Below are 26,826 nucleotides of genomic sequence, written 5' to 3'. Positions count from 1 at the left end.
AGTCTTAGGAACATTTACATGGCAACATTATGGCAACTACTTTTGAGCAGAAATACATTAGAGACATCACAGCTAGTTAAGAGATTAAAGCAACAAATTAAACATGACTGATGGTCCAGGTGGGATTGAAAAAAAAGAAAGGGAAATGGAAGTTCTAATAAAGAAAAAATCAGTTGAATGAAGAAAAAGATAGAGGAGTTATTTTCCTGTGACTCTTATTAATCATCATCACTGTTTCCTCTATTGTCGTTGCCTTCTGTTGCCCAATACTGAGTAGCACCAACATCAATGAGCTTGTGGATCCTATGAAATATTGAAGTTTTGCCTTCCCCTACTCCATGACATCAGTCCATTCACTCTGGCTCACCAGCTACAGAGAACCAAAAAAGTTTGGGTATCTTCAGATCTTAGGCAAAGCTGAAATGGAAGAAAGTGAAAAGCAAGCTTACTGAAGTCTGGTACAGGTTGAGACTAGCACCCTAGATGCATTCCACACAATCCAGGCTATTAAATATGAGCAGGAATCTGTCCAAATTTAATTCCCTCCTGGGTATGATATGACATGTAACAGATTTATTGACTTTTATCATTAGATAATTTTCATAAGTGACATATTACATCATTACATAAATGTCCCAAAATAAAAAGCTACAAAAACCAGGCGATGTGATAAAATGCAAAGAAACTATAAATCACAAGAACTTCCAAATTGGACATTTACAATAAAAGAATTCAGTGAAGATGCTCCAGATGTTCTTAATCCACCCCATTCAAAGAGGCTTGGGAAATGAATGAATACTTCAACTTGTCTCAGCAAAGAACATCTAATGTGGAAAGAAAAGGACAGAATGGAGAGCATCTGATGTTTTAAAGGATGGATTAAACTTTAGATGACTTCTGGTTGTTTTTAAGCTTATTTACTTCTTATTAAGGGAAAATCCAAAGCATGTTGTAACTATTGATTTGTTACAGGAAATAGCATTTAAGAATGAGAACCTTGACATGGGAGAGTTTTTCCCTCTGGACCTTCAGGCCAGATATGAATACAAGGCAGGAATTTTTGACAATACTTTATTAATTAGCCCCAGGCTCTCTCTCATCCTTTCCAAATCATCAGCTTTTCTTCTTAGGGTGAAAAAGATAAAAAAAAATAAGCCCCCACACAAGCAAGTACTATTAAATGTAGTTGGTTTTATTTTGGAATTCTTTATACCATATGAATTACAACATTTCTAGTTTTTGCCTTCCATCTTTCATTTTATTCATAGAAATGGAAACACTCTAAAAATACTAATTAAGCATTACTGCTGGGGGAAAAAACTTAGTTGGCGTAGCTAGGTAAAATGACTTGCCTATCTCTCTAGAAACATAGAAACCAGGCAGTATTTGATGGTATCAGTTTTATAACGTGCAAAAACTGAAGGAGACTTTAGAGATCATTTAATCATAGAATCATAAACCTTGAGTTTTGGAGTTCCACACAACTAGAGGAAAAATTCAGGGGCCATCCAGTCTAATTCATACCCAAAAGTAATCCTTACTGTAACATATTAAAGAATTGGTTCTGCCGTTTCTACCTGAAAACTCCCAAGGAGGGGGAACATACCAAAGAGCCGCATTCCAGTTTTTTACTAGCTGTCAGAAAATTTTTACTGACATTAGTATATCAGGCCTAGATTTGCCTTTTTTTTTTAATTTCTATACATTGCTCTTGATTGTACTTTCTAGAGATAAACTGAGGAGAAAATCTTTTTCAATAGTAGATAAACCCTCTTATTTGACAATTGAAGTCTGAAGAAATGACATCATTTGCCTCTAATCTAGGGCCAGTGAGGCTAGACTCAGAGCCCAACAATCTTTTGAATAAAGAAATATTCTTGCACTCTATCTGAAAATGCTAGCTTAAAGTATATTTAATTTGTCTAATTATGTTATGTGAGCAGAATCAACATACTTCTTGTATAATGAAAGAAAATATCTCCTTTCCTGCCCAACTTACCATAAAATGTCCATGATTCTTTACCACATCCCCTACCCTCTTCAGAATTCTTCACTTTGTATCTATGACTGAAGGACAGAGGAGAATTTCATGTAATTTATTAGAGTAAACTGAGACGCAAGAAGTTTAAATTATTTGTTCACTTCCACAGGAGTAGCCAGAGATAGAGGAAAGATTCAAGCCCAAGTCCTCGATTCAAGCCCAGGTCCTCTGACTCCACGTACGGTGTCCCTTCAGTTATACAATTCCAGAGCTGCCCATGCTTAGTGTGTGTAGACTGGAGTAGCAGTCTGGCGAAATGTCTCCTGGGGCCATGAGAGGACAATCAGATAAGAAGCCTCTGAAAATCTTCATGCTCTGGAATGGGCAATATGCCAAATACGAGTGCCTTTAAGTGTTTGAATGGTTCTCCTCAGAACAACCCAAACTAACCTACTTGCTGTTCCCCAAATTCAGCCTTCTTTCCTCTCCTTCTTTGCCTTTGTACATACTGTCTCCCATCTGTGAAATGCATTGTCCCTCCTTCTTAGCATCTCCTGTAATTGTTGTTGAATCATTTCAGTTGTGTCCAATTCTTCATGACCCCATTTGGGGTTTTCTTGGCAAAGATACTGGAATGGTTTTCCAATTCTTTCTCCAATTCATTTTACAGATGTGGAAACTGAGACAAACAGGGTTAAGTAACTTGCCCATGGTCACACAGCTAGTAAATGTCTAAGGGCAGATTTGAATTCACAATGATGAGTCTTCTTGACTCCAGGCTCAGCACTCTACCCACTTCACCACCTAGCTGCCCCTTAGCATCTCTCACTTCCCTGAAATCAGCTCCTGTGCCACTTCCTACATGAAGTCTTCCTTGGTGCCCCTAAGTGGTTAATGATCTCTCCTCCACCCCAAATTCTCCTGTATTTACTTATCTGTTAATAGGTTCTATCCCCTAATAGAATGCAAGCTTCTTGAAGGAAGGATTTCTTGACTAGCAGATAAGTAGAACATTAAGCATACAATTAATGTAGATTTTAGCAAATGGTTTGATATAACTGTTTCCCATGAGTAGAATGCATTCTTTACCTCTGCCTCTCCAATGTTACTTTCTACACTGTAAAGGGTAAAATTATGGTTGGACTGAACATATAAGAGTGTGGTCACAGAAATTAATTACTCAAGTCAGATTGACTTTTATGATAGTTTATTTACAAATAGAAAGAGTGAAAATAAGGAAAATGAGAGAAAAAGAGAGATAACTACTCCAGCCTGGTCCAAACCAGGCAGGGCTTCAGAGGCCCCAGCAAAAGGGTAGGGGGTGGGGGCCCAAAGGTAAATTAAACAAGGATTCTAGCCATGAAGCCTTCCCTAAGATGAGAGGCCTCTCCAGAGGCTAGTCCTTCCAGAAAAAAAAACTAGGAAAGGGAGTCAGCTTTTTCCCTCACCCACATGGAAGTCCAAAGGGAAGCAGTCTGAGGTCTCAAGTCTGAGCCAAATTCAAAGGGGGGAAAAAAACTCTCACAGGAAGTTACCACCATTTTTAAGGACAGTTTTTTTCATCAATTCCTGTGTCTTCCTTGTTCTTTTACATGGACCAAAGGCAGCTTTTACTTTGCTTCAGACCACCCAGGGGGTAGTCAGTTGTTTTTGATTTGTTACTTGTGAGCACAGGTGAGTCAAAGACCTCCCCCCACTCCACTTACAGATTAAGCAGGGGTGTATACATTCCTGATGACTAAAATCTAAAGAATAAATAAGGAGAGTTAATCCCATCTTCACAACATAAGACTTTTCCTGATTGTATCAGCTCCTAATATAATCTTCCCTACTTAAGCTTCTATCTTTTTTGTATATTTTGTATAGATACCTCTGTTTATATGTCATTTCTCACCCCTACTTACACAGACAAACACACACACACAGATCTCAGGTTGTAAGATCTTTTATTGAAGGAAATGTTTCACTTTTGTCTGTGTATCTCTAGTATCTAACATAGTGCCTAGCACATAGTAGGAGCTTAACAAATATTTGTTGATTCATTGAAAGATTGCTGTTCTTCTGGAGAAGACAGAGAGATACAGAATCAATGACTTTACATTTGGATGGATTCAGAGCTTCTTGAATGGCTGAACTGAAAAGATCTTAATGGTTCAAAGTCAATTTGGCTAAGAGGTCTCCAGAGAGTTATGCTTGGTTATTAATTACTTGGATAGAGACCTAAATCTCAGGGTCATCAAAGTGTTGAAGACATCAAACTTGGAGGGATAACACACTGAGTGACAGAGCCAGGATGCCAAAAGATATTTCTAGGCTAAAATATAGGGCTGAATCTAAAAAATCCAATCAAATGGAAATAAAAATTGTTTTACACTTGGATTAAAAAACTATTTATTTCACAAGTGTAGAGTAGGGAAGCTTGGATAGAAAGAAACTTTTCTGGAAAAGATTTGAGGTTCTTAGTAGTCTCAAATTCAAAATGATCAGCAATATGATATAGAAGCCAAAAAAGCTAATATAATCTTGGGCTGCTTGAGAGAAGCATAGTTACTTGAAACAAGGAGTAGAGTCCAAAAGTACTCTGCCCTCATCTGGGCATGTACTCTCTTCTAAGCATCACAGTTTAACAGGCCTACTATTGATAAAGCCAAAAAATAGCCAGAAGAGGGTAAGTATGAAAATTAATGTTTTTTTAATTCATGTCATATTAGATAATGATGGAGAAATGGAATAGGAGATATTTAACCTCGAGAGGAGAAAGAACGACAGCTATGTTTTATGATATAAAGAACTACTATGTGGAAAATGGATTAGATTTGTTTTCTTCGGCCCCAGAGAACAGAAGAAATAACAGCTGGTGGAAACTATAAAGCAATACCTTTAGATTTGAGAGCAAAAAAACTTTCTAACAATTAGAGCTTCCAAAAAGTAGAATGGTCTACTTTGGGAGATGGTGGATTTTCCATCATTGTAGTATCCAAGCAGAGGCTAGATGACCACTTGTCTAATATGTCATGGAGTGATTCCATTTGGGTGTATATTGACTAGATGACATACTTGAGCATATTTTAATATAATTTATATAATTAGATATGTAAATATAACTAGCTATGTAAATTATGAAAATAGGTGGTAATTATGTTCTATATATAATCATGTTCTTCAATGTTTATATTTTACTGCATATAATAAAAATTATATATAGTACAATATAGGATAAGATATAAGAAAGGCAATTTGAGATAAACACTAGATCACTGGATTTTAAATCATGGTTTACTTTGGAAATTAGAATTCTTTTAAACTCATGGTCAACATAGGAATATTTGCATAACTCTACATATGTAATTTATATAAAATATAAAATTTGTCTTCTCAAAAGAGAGGAAGGGAGAAAAAAATTGAGAGAATATAGAATTAAAATATTTTTCAATGAATGTTAAACTTTTTTGTTTACATGTAAATGAGAAAAAATTTAATTAAAATTAAAAAATTAAATGTAAATTAAATGTAAATGTAAATGTAAAAAAATTCAAAAAAGTTAAAAAATTGATAACATCCAAGTTTATATTTTTAATTATTGGCAAATATATATATACATATATATAGGTATATATTTAAGAATTTATGAGAGAATGTAGATATTACTACAACATGAGTCCAAACTCTTCTAGGTATATGAGAAACAAAAGTTGTATATATTACATAACTCATTCTATTTTAACACAGAAATGTATTGCTAATGTTAAACTAAGGTATTGCTTTGGAGCAGTGGAAAGACAAGTAGTTTTTTATACCCAGAGTTGTCTTAAGGTCAATGGTCAAGTTAAACCTCAAGTAGGACCTGAACCCCAGACCCTCTTATAGCATTTTGTTTTGTCTCTCTCAAGCAGTATATATAAGATTTAGAGATGGGAAGGACCTTAGGGAGTACCTAGTCTAATACTCTTATTTTATAGATGAAACTGAAACTAAAGGAGGTGGTGAGTCAATCAGTCAGTCAATAAGCATCTATTAAATACCTTCTGTGTACGAGGCACTATACTAAGTGCTGGGGTTAGAAAGAAAGGCAAGAGACAACCCCTGGCCTCAAAGAACTCACAATCTTTGAAAATGACAATATGAAACAACCATGTACCAGGAAGGAGAGGAGACAGGTTCCCTCTATCTACTGGTCTTTCTTTTCTAGAACACATTCTAGACTTCTAACACAATATTACAAAGCAAAGTGACCACCATTTATATCATCTCCTCCTATTAAACCACAGAGTCCATGAGAGCTAGGGTCTGTGTCTCATATAAACCTTGTTTTTCTTGTGACACAGTCCATAAAGCTCTATAAACTTGAGGTGCTTCATAAATATTTGTTGGCAAGATATTCTCATAATAGAAGGCAAGTCCTTCCAGCTGACTATGTGGTACAGGAAAAGGCTCTGAGGCATAGATTAAGGCTGTGCTGAACAATGGGGAGAATACTGGCATCAGAATCAGAAAGCCCACACTCAAAATTCACCTTTGCCAGGTGCTAGGCAGGGATCTAGGATATGTCTGTTTAACTGTGAGTTTCCACAACTGCAAAAGGGAGGGATTGGGATTGGAAATGGTGACCTGTATGGTCCCTTTCAGAGTCCAAAACCTGCCAATTTATTACATTATGATTACTATGCTACCAATTTAAGTGTCTAGAACCCATTTTCCCTTTCACATTTGGTGGCAGGTAGAAGACCTAGCCATTTCTTATGTACTTCTGGTCAGATGGATGTTTTCTTTTTCTTTTCACTTTTCTCAGAGTTGGTGGAAACTGCTCTTATCTCTGCTCTCCATCTCTCCCTTAAACCACAGGATGGTGCTGGTGCTTTGCAAAAGACAGAATTCCTTTGCCCTCCCTCCTCCTTCTATCTGTTCCTTGCTTTCCCCTCTGGTTCTCCTTATGGACCAATCAAGCTGATCCAGGCAGCACTGGCCAAGAAGCTGTCAGTTTGAAGAGCTGTGGTTACCGCCCACCTAAAGCCAGTATTCTGCGTTTCATATTTTGTGACTACACCTCCCTCTGCCCCCTAAAAAGTGTGTGTACACATCTGCACAGATATTTATAATGCATCTTTGATCTCGGATGATGGTATTTAATATATTTATTATGATGTTAGTATTCATTTTGCTCCTGTATCCTATGTAAGCCTGGGGCCTCAGAGCTTCAGGTAGAAACCATCATTTACTAGAAAAAAAAAAGGCTTACAAATGCAAGGCTCCCTTACATTGCATTCCTAAAAATCCTCCATCTAAGAAAGTGAAGCTTTGACCACTTCCTGAAGATGAAGTGGGTTGTTTAACTGTACAAGCAATTCAAAGATCTTGATTCAAGTCAGATATTCAGGGCCTCGGAATAAAATTAAGTTTTTGAAGATGACAAAAAAAGCAATAATTAAAAGTGAATTCAGAAAAGAGATAATATGATTTTTTTAAAAGGAGAAAAAATAAAGGGAGAGGAAGAAAAGGGAAAGAAGGGATGGGAATGGAAGTGAAGGTAAGAGAAGAGAAGAGAAGAGAAGAGAAGAGAAGAGAAGAGAAGAGAAGAGAAGAGAAGAAAAGAGAAGTGAGGTGAAGAGAGGCAAATAGAGGCGAAAAGAGAAGATCGTAACTCACTTAGTCTAGAAAGTTTTACTGTTAAAGATCTAAAAGCCATTCGTTACTAAGACCCATTTTTGTGCCTCTTTACTTTTCCTTAAATCCTCTCCACTTTGAAAAGTATGTATAACATAGTCTTAAGCCAGACCAGAATTTATTTTGAAAGGTTTGGAAGTCATCCAGTCCATTTTAAGTTACTAGGCTTTGGGGGAAAAAAATCCCATTCCCAATAATTCAAGCCTGGGAAAGGATTTTACTGACATTTTAAAAGTTCATGTTTATGGGAGAGGAAACCCATAGCTTCAAAGTTTGTGTCTGTGGTTGTTGTTTTTTTTTAACTCGCTTTTAACTATTTGGCATCTAAACCATAGCACTCACACCAAATTTACAAAAAATTTTGTCAAATTACTAAAATGCAGGATATTTTAATTTTTAAAATGTCATAATAATGGTTCTTATTCTTTCAATCCTTTCTTCTGACACATTAGGATCATAAGAAAATACTTGTATTATTTTTCATGGGATCACGGATTCTGAGCAAAAAAAATAAATCCTGAGTCAACCCTCTTTCTTGAGATAAGGAAAATGGAAATTCAGAGAAGTTATTTACCTCATCCAAGGTCACACAGCCAGTAAGTAGTACATCTGGTATTGGAACATAGGTCTTCTGATTCCAAACCCAGTATTCTTTTTACTGTATCACAATGCTAACAGGATGTTTCTGAGAAATAGACTAAACTGAGGAAATAACATTTTGCCTGTTCGAGATTAAAAAAGATTTTTAGAATATACTATTCTCAGACTTTGGATTATTTTCTTTTGTGCAGGTGTGTTTGCAAGTTTTCAATAAACAGGAGCTTTGTTATTATTGCTGCTTGCATTTTCATATGCCTACGAAAACTTCCTTTAAATTTTAATTCCATTGTTCTACTGCAGTGAGATTTTTTTTTCCAAAGGCCAAATCCTAAATCCTATTTCCTCTGTCTCCGAACTGTACCTCTCACTTCATTCCTTTCCTCCCCCTTTTCATTGGGCTATAACATATATTTTTTAATGGTTCCCTTTTCCCTTCCCAGATGGAAGATGTCAAAGATCCAAGATTGAAGAACTGAGGAAAATACTGCTAACTGGAGAATCCCTTGGAACAAAAATGAATAAATTCGTTATAGTTAACACGTTGAAACTGCCATCTGCTGGAGAATGTTGGCACAACAAAGAAACCTCTACTTTCCATCTCACTCTTTTTAATGTAGAGGAATGTTTTCTCTCATGAGATTCATCTTCCTGCAACACATATAGCCTTGTCTTGAGGATAAATAAAAACTGGACCAGCAAGAAGTCCCCTCTTATAGGGGGTCTTCCGGTCCCGTTTTTTTTTTTTATAGTTTTGTAGTTATATATATAAACTACAGACAAGTAGAGTTGAAAGAAAATGCTATCTATTGGGAGCCAAAAGAGTCAGCTAGGTAGCTCTGGGCTTAGAGTTAGGAATACTTTAAGTTCAAATCCTTCCTTAGATAATGTGTGACCTGAGGCAAGACGCTTAACCTCTCTTGGACTCAGTTTACTCATTTGCAACATGAAGGGGTTAGTTAGGACCTCCGAGGCCCCCTCCATTTTTAAATCTATGATTCTGGGAACCAACGAAACCCAATTGCTTCTGCAATGAGAAATACAAATAGATGATAGATAGATAGATAGATAAATAGATAGATAGATAGATAGATAGATAGATAGATAGATAGATAAAGGGACCTATGATCTTCTCAGTTTGAAAGTTCTATCTATCTATCCAGTGGTCCATCTTAACCTATCCATGATGATGAACCATTTTGTCCATGTCTGCCTATAAACTCACCATAAGGGTCCACTCAGTGGGCAAGAAGTCTTCCTTGATTTCTCCTCATACAAGTGGAGCAATCTGGTTGTCCACCTGCCATTCAGTACCTTGACCAAGTGACCAGCCCATCTTCTTTTCCTATCAATGATTTCCACAGTCACATCTTCCATTCCTGTTTTTCTTCAGTTATTCACTGATTATTATGTTAGAACCTGCTCACATACACCATATGTGACTTCCCAGAGTCCTTTCTGTGATATATTTTAATTCTTTAAAGGCTGTTCTATTTCATGGTGTCCAAATGAGATTATATTGTAAAAAGTAAAGCTCTTTGCAAACATGAAAGCTCTATATAAATGGGAGCCATTGGGGCTGTGGCAACAGGAGATGCTAGAATGCAACAATATCATTAACTCATAATTAGCACATAGGCTCTAAGGTTTCCAAAGCTCTTGACCTATATTATCTTATTTGACCCCCCTCAACAATCTTGTGATATGGATATTTTATCTCCCTTTTACAGATGAGAAAAATGAGATTGCATTAAATGATTTGTCCAAGATCAGATAACCAATAAAGATTTGACCTCAGTTTTCCTAACTCCAAGTCCAATATTCTATTCAGTGCACTCTGCTGCAGAAAACACTGGGATGAAGTGCATAGGAATGTCCTTTTTCTCAGTGATGCCCATTAAGCATCTTTTATGGACATAGCACTATACTACCGGTAGGCTAAGAAAAGTACAAAGTTTAGAAGAGACATAAACTCTCACTTTGGAGAGCTAATGGTCTAAAAGTAAGATGAGGTATCAATATATACAATTTATGGCACATTATTATATGTTCATACATTGTGGAGTTCAAAAAACAAGAATTCTATGAAGAGTCTGAGGGGAAGGTCAAGACCAACCAGAGAAATCCAGAAAGGCATCTTGGAGGAGGTGGTATTTGAGTTGGGCTTTAAAATCTGAGTAGGAATCCAACAAGCAGGGAAAGGCCACTCCAGAAAAAGGATGCTATAAATAATGGTAGAGCGTAAATAGCTATGGATTGTCCTGGGGAAGAAATTCAGTACCTCCTCGACCAACTAGCTATATGCCACCTGGAGAACTATGACAACTCGCTAAAAGCACAGCTTCCTTTGTGACTTGTGAGGCAAAGAGGCAGCAGCATCACTTTGTAAAGCTACTTCAATAGGCAATCAGCCAAGGACAACAAGCAACAAGGGAAGAATTGGCTGTGGTCCTCCTCGCTTTGTGGCCAGGCGTGCATTTGTGCATTGTGTGCAGCACAGGAAAAACCCATTCGTTACAAAATACTTCACTACCCCGTGGATTTGTTTTATTTTGTGAGTCAAATGCTGTCTGTCATGCTCATCGTACAAGTGTCTCTGTTCCATGGGAGGTTTAGAATCTCTTTGTCGTTCAGTCATTTTTTAGTCATATCCCACTCTGTGACCCCATTTAGGATTTTCTTGGCAAAGATACTGGACTGGTTTGCCGTTTCCTTCTCCAGCTCTCTTTATAGATGAGAGAACTGAGGCAAACAAAATTAACTGACTTGCCCAGGGTCACACAACCAGTAAGTGTCTGAGGCAGGATGTGAACTTGGGAAGAGTCTTCCTGACTCCAGACCCAGCACTCTTTCCACTATGCCAACTAGCAGCCCCAATCTCTGGCTTCCTTCAAAACCCAGTTCCATCACTGCTTTCCACAGAAATCCCTTCCTCTCTCCACGCAAGCCGATAGTACCTTTCCTCTAGAATTTACTTTGAACTTAATTTTCTATGTCTATGTTGTTCCCAACTCCCCATGCCTTCCCCACCGTAGAATCTAAATGATTTAAAGATAAAGGCTATTTTGTTAACATCCTTTTATTCCTATTAGCAGACACAGTGGAAGGCACATTGTAAGCATTTATGCCTATTGAATGAATAGTCATTTATCCATTATTATAGAATTTTATTATGAATATTTATGTATAATATTTATTCAAATTTATTTATAAGATTTATTCAAACATATTCTATTTTCCTGCCTTCATCAGACTATCAGATTTACGGGGCAGGGACTATGTAAATTGTCATCTTTGTAGCTCCAGAACCTAGCAACGTTTTGTTTTGTTTTTTATTGAGCACAGGGTACATAATTGTTCTTATTCAGTCATTTTCAGTGGTATCCAACTCGTTACGACTCCATTTGGGGTTTTCTTAGTAAAGATACTTGAGTGGTGTTTTCTTTCCTCCTCCAACACATTTCACAGATGAGGAAACTAAGGTCAATAAGGTTAAGTGACATTCCTAGGGTCACACAACTAGCTAAGTGTCTGAAGCCAGTTCAGAACTCAGGAAAATGAGACCTTCTGACTCCAGGCTGGGCACTCTGTCCATTGCACCACCAAGCCGTGATCATAAATGCTTGGCACATTGAATAAAGTACTTTCCTTTCTGATGAAGTACACACTGATTCTTGCTTGCTTCAGTGGCTCTGGGGAATCCCTCCTAGGTTGCCAATCACACTCCATCCATGCCTTCTCACCCTGTGTGATATTTGTCTGGGTCATGCTATAAATCCTCCAGGGGATTGACATATGATGTGCTGAGGCTTTCTCTAGATCAGTGATTCCCAAAGTGGGCACCACCGCCCCCTGGTGGATGCTGCAGTGATGGGGGGGGCAGTGATGGCCATAGGTGCATTTGGGGGCAGTGAATAACTGTAAGGGGGCAGTGATAGTATGTGACAGGGGGAGCTAAGTAATATTTTTTCTGGAAAGGGGGACGGTAGGCCAAAAAAGTTTAGGAACCACTGATCTAGATCTTTTGACTTTGTGGCAACACCCATGGAGCAATGGAGTCTATCCGTAAGTTATCTCTTGCTCAGTCTTCAGGATCGCCCACCTCTTTTTCTGGTCCCTTTATCTCTGATGATATCTTTTAAGCTGCTTTTCTTGCATAAAATTCTTTACTGGTAGTATGTTACAGGCTATTTATAACCAGCACACGCCTCTTCATTGTTATTTGGGCCATTTAAAGTTCTAACTCTTGGCAGACTTTATTCCATGAATTATGGCCACATAGTACCATAAGAAGAGGCAACTAGGTAGACCAGTGGATAGAACTCTAGGTTGGGGGTGGAGGGAGGCAGGAAGACCTGAGTTCAAAGCCAACCTCAGCCACTTACTAGCTATGTGACCCTGTATAAGTATCTTAACCTCTGTTTGTCTCAATTTTCTCAGCTGTAAAATAATAGCACCTATCTCCCAGGGTTGCTGTGAGGATCAAAGGGGATAATATTTGTTAAACATTTAACATAGTATGTGGTATATAGCATGTAACATATAAATACAAAAATATACATTTGTATATATATATATATGGATTATAAGAATGTTTATGTTAAAAAGATGGAGATTTGTTTCATAGATAAGCATGGAGTCATTAATAGCACCCCTAAAGTCAAATCTCCTGCTCAATTTGAGGTATAGTTCATTGTCCATTCATAATGTCTATAGCAACTAGAATCAAGGTGTCCTGACCCTTCTTTAATAAAAATAATGATCATGATCATGATCATGATCATGATGACATTTAAGTAGCTCTTACTATGTAACAGGCATTTGTGCTAAGACCTTACAGTTTTCATCTCATGAGCTCCTCATAGACATCCATGTAGCTGTTATTATTATTCTCATTTTACATAAAGGGAAACTGAGGCAGACAAAGCATTCTGTTGAAAAGTTCATTAGAAATCCAGCTTGATCTAATATGGCAGTAAAGGAAAGTGGTAAATTTTGGAGGGGATGTGGCATAATTGGGACACTAATGCATTGTTGGTGGAGTTGTGAACTAATCCAACCATTCTGGAGGGCAATTTGGAACTATACCCAAAGAACTATAAAACTCTGATACTCTTTGTTCTTGTAATACCACTACTGGTTCTGTATCCCAGAGAGATAATAAAAAAGGGGAAAGGACCTACTTGTGCAAAAAGATTTATAGTGCTCTTTTTGTGGTCACAAAGAACCAGAAACTGAGGGGATGTCCATCATTTGGGGAATGGTTAAACAAATTGTAGTACATGTTGATGGTGGAATATTATTGTGATGCGAGAAATGATAAGCAAGATGATTTCTGAAAAAGCTGGAAAGATCTGCAAGAACTGATTTCAGAGCGAAATAAACAAAGCTGGGAAAACATTGTACATAATAGCAGCAATATTAGACAGATTATCTGTGAAAACTTGGCTTTTCTGAGCAATACAAAGATCCGGAACAATCCTGAAAGACTTATGATGGGAAATGCCGTCCATCTCCAGAAGAAGAAGTGTTGGGGTTGTCTTCCACATCAGTGTACTTTTGGTTTTATTTTGGGGTTTGTATGACTTTGTCTTACAACAATGACCAATACCGAAGTGTGTTTTACATGACAATTTTAAAAATGGGAAAAATAAAAAGAAAGAAATCCAACCTGTCTTGGAGGTATGGGAAGACTATCCCTTCTAGAAGCAATAGTCTTATGACTCAAGAAAAGTAACTGTGCCTATCCAAGCTGACCCAAGTCCCTAGATCATACTCTTCTGTAGGAAACTGAGGAGCTTAATTCACATACATTCCTTTCATTGTGATGGTTATCATTATTGACAAATATATGTTTACAATTCATGACTATTTGTCAGCAGTACTGTAAAGAAAAGTTAGTGCTGTTTGAATGTGTATGGAACCAGGGGTTGGGGGTAGCTATGTCCCAATGAATGTAAGGCTCTAACTATAGCAGGGTGACCAGGGCTTTTCTCCTAAGACACTAGTTGAGATGATGTGATAATCTGAAACATGAATTCATTCATTAGTATAAAAGCAATTGAGTTCAGCAGTTTGTTTTATTTTAATCTAGACCAGTGATTCCCAAAGTAGGTGCCACTGCCCCCTGGTGGGTGCTGCAACAATCCAGGGAGGCAGTGATGGCCACAGGTGCATTTGGGGGCAGTGAATAACTGTAAGTGGGTGGTGATAGTATGTGACAGGGGGAGCTAAGTAATATTTTTTCTGGAAAGGGGGTGGTAGGCCAAAAAAGTTTGGGAACCACTGATCTAGACCAATGATTTTAGCAATGGAAATCAATTCAAGTGTGAGGACTTCCTCTACCAATGCATGTCAGCAATTCTTCTGGAACTCCTCATCTTATAGAGTTGTCTGAGGTGTTGGGAGATTGAATGACTTTCACATAGCTGGTATGTCAGAGACAAGACTTGAACCTTTGTATGCTAACTTCCAAGACTAACTCTCTTAGCCACCATGCCATGCCTCTCCATGGTACCAATCACCGAATCATCAATTAACGGGCATTTAGTAAACACTAAAGATACAATAAGAAAAGTGAAGCAAGATCCTTTAAGGCCAGCCAAGGAGTTTCCATTTTATTATGTGGAAACAATATGTGAATAAATAGAAACAGAATATATAAAAAAAATTAACAAGCTAATTACAGAAAAATTACAAATAGGGAAACTCTTGGAAGAAAGTACCTTAGAAAGGGGAGGTGGGTTGAGAGTAAAAAGAGGGGAAGTATCATATAGAAAATGATGCTTGAGCAAGCTGAGTTAAGCAAATACAGGATTTTATAAGACCTGGCTAACCTTCATTAATAACACTAATCTCTTAGCTACTATAGTAACTACTTCTCCCTCAAGTTCAACTGAATCTAACTCAATTTCTTCTGGTGTTATTTCCACTTCCTGAATTGCAAAGTTGATTTGAGCCTGTGGGATATGTACTGATTTCCCCAGGCACCAAAATTGCTAGTTACAGCTCTGAGTAGGTGTTACTTTCTTGCATGTGCTTTGAATTTAAAAGCTTAGATAAAGTTAGCCCTTTGGGTTTTGCCATAGTACAAATCTTGGACTTTCCCAAGATCTGTCCTCAGTGATTTTTTTGTATGTTTTTTCATCTAAACCCTTAATCTTCTTATACTTCCTTTCCTACGCAGCTATATAATACTCTATAAACTATTTCAAAGCCTTGAGTGAATGTGCCTTTCAGTGTTTATTTTTGTTTGTAAACCACAATTGCCACTCCATTCAAACAACTATTATATCTACTGTCCTCTCATGTTTGATCATAACCCTCAGGGCGATCCTGATTTCTCAAAGGCTCTGCCAATATAATTCATGTTCATGTAGTTCTTTATCTTAAGAGATAGATTTGTATTCCATTCACTTTAGGACCTTGCGATTAGGAAAAAGGCAGAATGCTGCCTCCAAGGTGATTGGCCACTGAGATTCTGGGAAAAAAGATTTATTGGAAAAGCCAAACAACCTCATACACTATCAATCAATTAACATTTATTAAGCACCTACTATGTGAATTTATAGTCCAAAGAATAGTGTAGCAAAGGGTGTCAGGCAGGGGAAAATGCAGAGCAAGAAGATGGACATCTCCCTTCCTATCATCTGACAAGAAGCAGAAAAATGATTACTAATAGGAGAAACATATGACAAATTTGAGGAGTGAGTTCTTAGATTTCCATTTCCTGAATACCTTCTTCTGACTTTGTTTCTTTTTCTCTGCACAGGTCAGAAAGGATTTTCCCAGCCTTGTAGTTTCCTAAGATGAAAATTATAGAGCTCTTGAAGTTGTGAGCTGAGCAGTGACCTCTTAAAGACATTTCCCTAATGCTTCCTGGAATACATTCTTTGAAAAAAAAGAGGACAGGCTCTATATAGCCTCCTACTTAGAGAATTATACAGAAAGGCAGCATAAGATGAATACAAAACCATGGTTCTTTCCTGGAAAAAGTTAGGAGTGCTAATGCCCAGAAATTACTGAGGCTGGTGAAGAAAGCTCAAGACAATAAAAAGGCCTTTTTTAAAAGCTATGTTGATGACAACTATTATCAGCAATGCAAGGATACAGCACAACTCCAAAGGACTCATGATGGAAAAGACTATCCACTGCCATAGAAGGAGCTGACAGAATCTGAATGCATATTTGAAGCATGCTATTGTTCACTTTATTTCCTCCATGAATTTTTCTCTAGTGTAAGTGATAGGTGTCTTCTTTCACAACATGAAGAACATGGAAATATATATTGTATAACAGTGATGGTGAACCTTTTAGACACTGAGTGCCCAAACTGCAACTCTCACACCACATGTGAGCCCCACCCCCTTTACTCCAGACAGGGAGGGAGGAAGTGCTCCTATTGGGCTGCTGAGCAGAGAGGGAGAGTGATGAGATAACTGTCCTCAGGGACACATGGACAGTGGGAGAGAAGCAGCCCCCTCTAGCATACGTGCCATAGGTTCACCAACATGGTTATATTAGAACATATGTAAAAACTATATCATATTACCTGCCATTTTGGGAAAGGAGGAAGGACAGGAGAGAGAGAATATGAATCACAAAATGTCAGAAAACAATTATTAAAAATTGTGCCAACATGTAATCTGGAAAAAATTAATTTAAAATTGAATAAATAATTTTAAGCAATATTGGGGAAACCCTTGAAGTCACCAAGCCCAGACAAACTAATGGATAGAGGACCAAAAGAAATTACTTATGTGATCCTTGATGGTCACAATATTTGAAAGATCATGGAGAACAGGTAGGATAATAAAGAACTGGAGAACAACAAATAAAATTTTAAAAAAAAGAACAAAATAGAGTCTGCAAACTATAATATATTAAGCTTGAATTCAATTACTGGCAAAATTATAGAATATAAAATACTTTTGTGTTTGCTTTTTACTTAAGATGAGGGGATACCTTTGATCTCTTCATCAATTATCTCCTTCCTTCTCTCCCAAAATTGAATGTTGCCTTTTTACAAAGAAAAACAATAACAAATCCAATCCTTATCTGGAAATGTACACTTCTTTACCACTATACTTGTCCACCTCTCTCCTTTGGAAGAAGAAGTTATATTTTATCTGTTTTCCAAGGACTTTACTACCTTTTTAATTATTCAGAAATCTATATCCTTTTAATCATGCTTTCATTTATATTGTTATAGTCATTGTACATATCATCCTATTTCTTATTTTTTTTCTTATTTTGCCCTGCATGCATTCATACAAAAATAGTAGATCAGAAAATTACTGTAGTTTACCTACAGTTTATCATAGCACTTGACAATATCTTTCACAATGTGCTATACTCATTGGGGTAAGTAGAATAGAGAAGATTTAGAAATACTTGAATAGCCAGACCTAAAGAGTAATCATTTAATCTGATAGCTTTGATGTGAATTTGAAATAAAAATTTCCAGAAAATAGCCCTAGAGTTTGTGTTGTAAGACCTTTTTATCATTCACCTGGATAAAGTATAGGTGGCAAACATCAAATTTGCAGATTACACAAAGCTCAAAGAGATGGCTAACATTCTGGATGTCAGAGTCAGGATTCAAAGAGATCTTGACAAATTAGAGTATTGTACTCAAATTAATGAGGTAAATTTTCACAAAAAAAAGAAAACCTAACAATTTTACTGAAAAAGGTGCAAGAATAGTTATTAGAAAAAAGTACATCTGAAAAAAATATAGTACTTCTAATAGGCTACAAACTTTCTATTAGTGGTGGCAGCCAAAAAACCATGTTGGAATACATTGAGAGGGAGAGCTTCAGAGAATGAGTTTATAGACTTTCCTTTGCCCTGCTCAGACTACAATTGATGATTATATTCTGTTCTGGACACCATATTTTAGAAAGGTTATTAACAAGTGAGAGTATATTGTGGAGGGTAATGAGGATGCTGAATAGCCTTGATTCATGCCAAATGAGGATCATTGGATGGCTTTGGGCAGGGGTCGACAACTTATGGCTCTCGAGCCATATCTGGCTCTTTTGAGGGCCAGATATGGCTCTTTCTGCAGGAGCCATAAAGTCAATTTTTTTTCAGGTGCTGTTACAGGAGTGCACTGTGAGCACTGTATGGCTCTCATGAAATTACATTTTAAAAAAGGTGGCGTTTATGGTTCTCACGGCCAAAAAGGTTGCCCACCCCTGGCTTTGGGGATACTTAACTGGACAAAGAGAAGACTTGGGGGATCGACAACTGTCTGCAAGATCTGAAGGAGTGACTCAGAAGAGCATTTGGATTTGTGCTTCTTGACCCCACGGGTCAAATTTTGCAGAGAGGAAAATTTATTTTGTTTGTATGGGAAATTTTTCTATCAGTGTGACCAATACAAACCTGGATTAGTAGCAATAGCTTCTCTCTCCCTTAAAGTCTTCAAGCAAGGTTGGATAACCATTTATTAGGTAAATTGTTGAAAGAAGTCTTGTTTACTTGTGCTTTTAACTAATTGGTCTTTCCTTCTCTGATATTCTATAACATTAAAACCCAAGAAAAGCTTTTAAGTTGCTTGTCTAGAGAATATAGTAGTCGAGTTCTACCATTTAGGAGAGAAGATTCAAATCCTAGCTCTATGAATAAGTATGGCTTCTCTATGCTATAGTTTCCTCATTTGAATATTTGAAGATCATAATATTTTCAATATATTTGAAATTGATATTTGAAGATCTACTGTGATTCCAAGTTCTCTACTTTATCAAGTAAATTTACAGTTTTACAATTACAGTAAGCCTGAGGGGATTAAACCTAATTTCTTGCCAATTCTCCCTCTGCTTCTCTAACAACACCCCAATGGCAGCATATTAATGAAGTCCACTTTCCCTTTTGCCAAACCCATCATCACTCAAACAATGTTAGAGCTAGAAGGGACTTTAGAGATTATCTAGTCTTACTCCCTCTTTTGACATGTGAAGGAACAGAGCCCAAGAGAGGAAAAGTGATTTCTTTATGGTCTTCTATCTTGGCAGCAGGTGGTTTTGAGGCTAGACCTTCATGACCAGTGTCCAGTTCTCTTTCCCTCCACTAAACCACAGTATCTGCAGTATTTTATTTTCATGTTCATGTTCCTAGCCAATTTTTTAAAAAATCTGTCCTTTGGCATTAAAATTATGCAATAAAAAAAGAATAGAAAGAAAAACTAAAAAGAAAGAGAAAAAAACTTCACAGGAGTTACATGTAATGTAGTCAATTTAACAACATCTTGAAGGTAAATAGAAATTATTTGTAAAGGTCAGGTTAACATATAATATTATTAAAATACTGTCATTCCCTCAAGCTGTGCAACTTTATAACTAATCTGACATATTAACATAAATTGCAGTTAAAACTTTGCCTTTGCTATATTTTCCCATATTTTGTTTCTCTTAAAATATTGTGTCCTCCCCACAAAAAAATTCAAGATACTGCTTATTCGCAACACTTCTGACATGCTTTGACAGCTATGAAGTTTTTCTTTTCCTGAAGGAGAGTTTCACATAAACACTTATTCATCTCTGACAATTTTCTGTCAGTGACTGAGTTACTTTAACCCCAATTACTTTTTTCCTTTTGTTTGGTGTTCTCCATACACTCTTCCTTTATGATTGACAGTCCCCATATCACTCTCCAGCTGCAATAGTCTATCTTGGCTTCAACTGTCTGGTGGCCAACCCCGCTACTAAAGTTCTTCTACGAACCAACTCACAGATTTTTGTTTTCCCCAGTGTCTCATTTTCCTCAGCTCCAATATGTGCACTTCTTAAGTATATTATGTTTCTCCAGCTGAGTGGCATTCTCTTTCAATGTAACCACACGACAGAGCTGCTGTGCCCAGCAACTAAATGTCTTGAATTTGGTGCCCCTGCTAGTTGGCAGGAAGCTCTGGCTACATGTTTCTTTATGTAATGTGTTTTCACCTTCACCCTTTTATTCAGCCTCTTTCAACAAGAGTTAGACAGTAATAACCGGAACATTTACACACCACAGTTAATGGCTATAATAATATAAGGCAAGAGGATAAATACTTATTAATACAAAAAATACAGTATAGCCATACAATGAACAGGAAAAAAATTATTTCAGCAGTTAATGAAAACACGGATACATTTGACAGAATTACTCAGGGAAGGAAAATCACTTGCATGCCTCCTGGGGACAAATTAACTGGGTGTGTATATACCTAATCCTTTCAAGACTGTAAGTATAATTGCTATAAACTGTTCCCCTTCTTGCCTCCTGCCCTTGTCTGAGTAGGCACCCCTTCGTCCTAGCTTACCTTTCAGTACCTAATTTGAGTCTGTCTTCCCTTGTTGCACCACAATGGAGGAATATAAGAGAGCCAATAATGACCTCCCAGGAAATTCTAGATTCTGTTCCCTGGAGGTTAATTGCAGGTGGAATAATGGAAAACCTGAACAGGAGCTGTTTCCCCAGAGGTAGGGGAGCAAGATTGAGCAAGGAAAAGAAAATACTTTCCACTGAATTCTATAGGTCATCCAACATTAATTGGTCATTACAAATTAACAACCTTGGTCTCTGTGCCATCTGCTAATTCAATAACAGATCGACATTCTGACCTAAGGAAATAGGATTCGGATACCTTATGTACTAACCCACAAATGACTCTCCATCACGTTGGTGTTTTCAGGTGACTGGTCGTGGCTGTTGAGCCCCCGGTTGAATTAGTCCCTTCAGAAACAGGTTTTTTCCCTGGGTTATTGTGGTCAAGAACACGTTCCCTAAAAGAGGTCTCCATCTCTAAGGAGGATGACCAAACATTTCAACCCACAGAAGAAAGCAAAACCAATTGTACTAATTCAACCATAAGTGCCTAAGGAATTCAACCAATTACTGAAGAAGGAAATGAAGCTCTCTGAATGGGAGACCTTGGGGTGAGGATGCGAAATAGCTATAAGTACAGCTGTTGCTGGGATTATTACTATGGTGACAGAGAAGTATCTTTTTTTAAGTCAGAGAGTTACTAGTTTTATCAACTTGTTACTTAGGAAAGAAAATGATTTTCTAATTCTTGTCAGCTCAGCCTAATCACATACCCTCTCCGAATCGCCTCATCTGTAAAATGAGGGGTTGGGATCAGATGATCTCTAAGGTCTTTCTCACTCTAACAGTTCATGATTCTATAATTTTTGTTTTGTTTTGAATTTCTGGGCATAACAACAACAACAACAAAAATAAACTGGCATAAAAAAATGAGGAAAGTTCAAGATAACACTATTCTTTATATTTTTGCCTTTACCTTTAGAAATAAGCAAAACCAAGTGATACTTTATAAACTCTGAAAAGCATAGACTTCTTAATTGCTGAAGACATAGAGATCATCTAGCCCAGCACCCTCCTTTTTTTGTTCTCTCTCCTGTCTCTCAACCCTTCCCCAAAAGGCAGTTAGTATAAGTTGTACATATATTATCATACAACATATTTTGGTCATGTTTTAAAACAAGACACATATTGCTTACACTAGAGAAAATTCCATGTAGGAAATAAAGTAAAGAATAGTGTGTTTCCATTTGCATTCAGACTCAGTTCCTTTTATGGTGGTGCACATACTTTTTCATCATGAGTTCTTAGAGTTGTCCTGGATCCTTGCCTTGTTGAAAATATTTAAGTTATTCATAGAGGATCATCATACATTATTGGTGTTATTGTATACCGCATTCTTCTGGTTCTGCTTACTTCATTTTGTATCACTTTGTATAAGTTTTTCCAGGATTTTATGTGATCATTTTGTTTGTCAATTCTTATGGAGCAATAGTTCTCCATTATAAGCATATGCTACAATTTGTTCAGCCACTCTCCAATTGATGGACATCCCTTTAGTTCCTAGTTTTTTTGCCACCACAAAAAGCTTCTATAAATATTTTTATACAGATAGGTTCTTTGCCTCTATCTTTAATCTCTTTTGAATGCAGACCTAAGTAGTGGTATTGCTGAGTCAAAGGGTATTCACAGTTTTATGTCCCTTTGGTCATGCTTCCAGATGCTCTCCAGAATGGACCAATGCCAACAGTGTATTAGCATTCTGCTTTTTCCACATCTCATCTAATGTTTATTATTTTCCTTTTTTGTAATGTTAGCCAGTTTGGTAGGTTTGGAGGGTATCTCAGAGTTGTTTAAATTTGCATTTCTCTAATTAATGGTGATTTGGAGCATTTAAAAATATGATTAAAGATAGTGGATTCTAGATATTTTTTTCTATTTAAAAAATGAAATAATTATGCCACACAGCATTATACATGTGGGAAGCATGGATTAACACACCTTTAAAGTTTGTCGACTGACCATGATTTTGTACAAGAGATCATTCTGTCCCTTTTTCTAAATAGACAGTCCTGAACTTTGAATTGAAGGACCCCCAGGTTCCTTCAAATCATAGTCAAATGGCCAAAACTCAAATAAATTCTTCCTGGATTGCTCTGGTTATTAATACTCTCTCCATATTAAAAAAGTTCATATTATCTTTTATGTACTTAAAAAGTATTTTTATAGACTACATGTAGATAAAATGTTTAATCATCGTTTTCTGATATTTTATAATCCATGAAGATTATAAGCAAACTCTCCATCCTCCTTCTCCATTCCCTAGGAGGCAGGTTATATGATTTAAATTACATATGTATTATCATGCAATACATACCAAGTTTGACATATTATCAAAGGAGACATATCACTTATAGAAGAACAAAACTCATGAAGTAAGTAACGTGAAAAATGGCATATTTCAATATGCATTCAGTCTCCATCAGGTCCTTCTATGGTGGTTGATAACATTTTTCACCATGAACCTCTTGGAGTTGTCTTGGATCCTTGCATTGCTGATAATAGTTGTCATTTACAGTTAATAGTCAATCATTATTGCTGTTACTATTCTCTTGCTTGTGATCACTTAACTTTGCATCAATTTATATAAGTCTTTCTGGGCGTTTTTGTGATCATTCTGATCATCATTTCTAATGGCACAATTGTATTTCATTACAAGCATATATCACAACTTGTTCAGCTGTTACCCAGTTGACAGGCATCCCATCAGTTTCCAATTCTTTGCCACCACAAAAAGAGGTGCTATGAATATCATTGTACAGGTAGGTCTCTTTCCCCTCTTTGACCCTTTTGGAATATAGACCTAGTGATGGTATTGTTGGGTTAAAGGGCATGCATAGTTTTATGGCCCTTAGGCATAGCTCCAAATTGTTCTCCAAAATGGTTGTATCAGTTCTCAACTCCACCAACAGCATATTTATTGTCTCAATTTTCCCACATCCTCTCCAACATTTATCATTTTCTTTTTTTTGTCACATTAGTTAAACTGATATGTGTGAGGTGGTACCTCAGAATTAATTTGCATTTCTCTAATTCATAGTGATTTGGAATATTTTGTCAAGTAACTAAAGATATTTTTAATTTCTTCATCTGAGAACTGCCTGTTCATATCTTTTGATCATTTATCGTTTGGGGAATGACTTGTATTCTTATAAATTTGACTCAATTTTCTCAAAATACAATATTAAATATTTGCATAAGAAATCTTTGGCTTTATATGTAAAGAATTTGAAAAATGTAGTTGTGTGCGTGTGTGTGTTTAATGCTATTTTGCTACATATGTACAGATTATTTACCCCTACTAAAAGATAATGTGATGTGGTTGCTACTCTGAGGCCACTAGTAGGTTGCAATACTTTAATAAATTGCAGGTTCACTGTATCCATGGAGGGGGTTTCTATACCAGGGAGTGCTCCATATTGGTGAGACTAGACTAGAAAAATAAATAAAATGGTGTGAAGAGTGAATCAAAATCTCTTTGTCTATCAATCAGCAATTTTTAAGTTAATCAATCAAAAACTTAAGTACCCCTACTTAATACCCTTCCAGTCACTAAGTATGAGAGGTCACAAGTCACTTACTAGAATAAGCTCACACCTCCAAAGGTCATCACTGCTTCCCCCCCACCCACCTTGATTGTACAATTGTGGATCTTTGTGGTGGCAAAAAAAAAATTGGAAAATAAGGGGGTGTCCTTCAATTGAAGAATAGCTGAATAAATTGTGGTATATGATGGTAATGGAATACTATTGTGCTATAAGGAATATGAACTGGAAAGACCTCCATGAACTGTTATGGAGTGAAATGAACAGAACCAGGAGAACATTTTCCACAGAAACTGTATTAGTTAAAAAATCTTGAACCCTTGGATTCCATCTCCCAGAATCCTTTTTCATCTCCCAGTATCCATTTCCCTGTACCCCCATGTTTGTGTCTTCACATATTGTTTATAAATTTGCTGTAAGCTGCACCCTCACTCTTTTTTCCACATGCATGGCTGGGAAAGCAGTTTTTTTACTCTAGCTTTTTATTTTAGTTATTATTAATAATATTAATATTATTAATATTATTATTCTATTATTTATTTGGTTTCTTAATTTTATTTATATTTTTATGATTTATAAATTATAATAATTACTTATTGTTAATTAATTAAATAATTGATGGTAATAGTAATAAATGTTATTAAATATAATACTGGAGGTATCGTATATTAATTTTACTTCTCACAAAACTGAAACATTGTGGAATGATCAAATGTAATGTACTTTGCTATTAGTAGCAATGCTATGATTCAAGACAATGTCAAGGGACTTATGAGAAAGAATGTTATCCACATTAAGAGGAAGAACTGTGGGAATAAAAACACAGAAGAAAAACATGTGATTTATCACTTGTTTTTATAGGTATAGGATTTGGGGCTTGGATTTTTAAAGATTACTCTATTACAAAAATGAATAATATAGAAATAGGTGATCAAGTGATAACACATGTATAAACCAGTAGAATTGCTTGTCAGATCCAGGAGGGGGGAGAAAAGAGGGTAGGGAGAGAACATGAATCATATAACCATGGGAAAATCTTTAAAAATAAGTTAATTAATTTAAAAAAAGAATGTAAGTTCCTTGTAAGCAGATACTGTCCTTAGGGTGGGGTGGATATCTCAATGGCTGACACACAATAAGTGCTCCATCAACAATTTTTGCTTGCCTGCCTTGCCTAGCATTTAATATGGTAATTACTATGTTACTTATTTTATAAATGTACTTGGAAGCTCTTGAATTTGGCTATTATATTCCTGGGGGTTGTCTTTTGAGGGTTCTATGGATCCTTTCATGTCTATTTTGTCCTCTTGTTGAAGAACATCAGGGCAGTTTTGTTGGATAATTTCTTGTAGCATTCTGCTCTTTCAGGAAGACCAATGATTCTCAGATTGTCTCTTCTAGACATGATTTCTTGGTCTGTCAATTTCTCAGTGAGATATTTCATGTTTGAAGAAAACATGAAGAAAAAATAAAGCAAAGTCAAAAGACTGATAAAATAGAAGATATTTTATCAGTCTTTTGACTTTGCTTTATTTTTTCTTACTGTCTTGAGAGATAATTGGCTTCTACTTGCCCAATTCTGGTCTTTAGAGACTGGTTTTCTGCTATAATCTTTAGATTTTCCTTTTCGATTTGGTCTATTCTGTTTTTCATGGTTTCCTCCAATTTGCTTATCATTTTGTTTGATTTTGGGGTATCTTTCTCCAATTGGGACTTTCTGTCTTTTAACCTGTTAATTTCCTTTTGAGCTATTTCCCTCTTTTCTTCCCAAATCTCTTCCATCTTTCTCATGATATCAGATTTGAACTCTTCAAGAGCTTGTGACCAATTTTCATTTTGGGGGGAAGTTTTGGATGTGATTACTTGTTTGTTCTCTTCTGCTGTTTGCTCTGTTGTCTGGATTTTTTCTGTGTAAAAGCTGTCAAGTGTTAAAGATTTCTTCTTGATCTTTCTCTTTAGAGGTTCTTGTGCATGGCTTGCCATTATTATTATGATATTTTTCTTTCTCAATCAGAAGTCTGGGTGAGGCAGACAGGCTCTCCATTTTTGAGCAGTGGAGTAGTTTTCACCTGAGTCACAGCATTGGAAGGCCCTCTCAGATTTATCCTTGCACTCACGGTTGGTTTTCACTCTTTAGGCTCCTGCTGTCTCAAGTCTAGCTATTCTCAGGGTCAAGTCTCCTGGTGGTCCCCTTGCTTGCTCCTCTGCCCGAGGCTCCTTTAACAGTTTCAGGGAGCTGCTTCCAAAGTCATGCACCCCTTCACACTGGGTCGCCACCCAAGGTCCACGCCTGAGCCCAAAGTCTGTGTTCAAAGTCTGCATTCTTTAGCCTCTTGGGGTCTTAATTCTTGCTGTTCTCAGGAGCGAGCCCTGGCGATCCCAGGTAGCTGCCAAGAACTTAATGAATGTCCCAAACTTGTTCTAACTCTTGTGCACTGGCTTTGGCACTATAGGTGGTGTGTGTGTGTGTGGGGGGGGGGGGTAGCTCAGTTTACATTTTAGTGAGAGCTATTTCACCCCCTTATAGCATGGAAATGCCCCAATCCCACATACCTTCAATACTGTGCCCTGTTGTGGGTCCCTTCATTCATCTGGATTTGGTTTTTATGTCCTCTTGAGGATTCCTATCTGTGTAGGTTAGGAGAGGTTAAGCACGCTGCTTCAACACTATTGCCA

The sequence above is a fragment of the Gracilinanus agilis genome, chromosome 1 (assembly GCF_016433145.1).
Source record: "Gracilinanus agilis isolate LMUSP501 chromosome 1, AgileGrace, whole genome shotgun sequence".
NCBI classification, from domain to species: Eukaryota; Metazoa; Chordata; class Mammalia; order Didelphimorphia; family Didelphidae; genus Gracilinanus; species Gracilinanus agilis.
The sequence above is the reverse complement of the archived record's forward strand: the minus strand, read 5'-3'. Positions refer to the sequence as shown.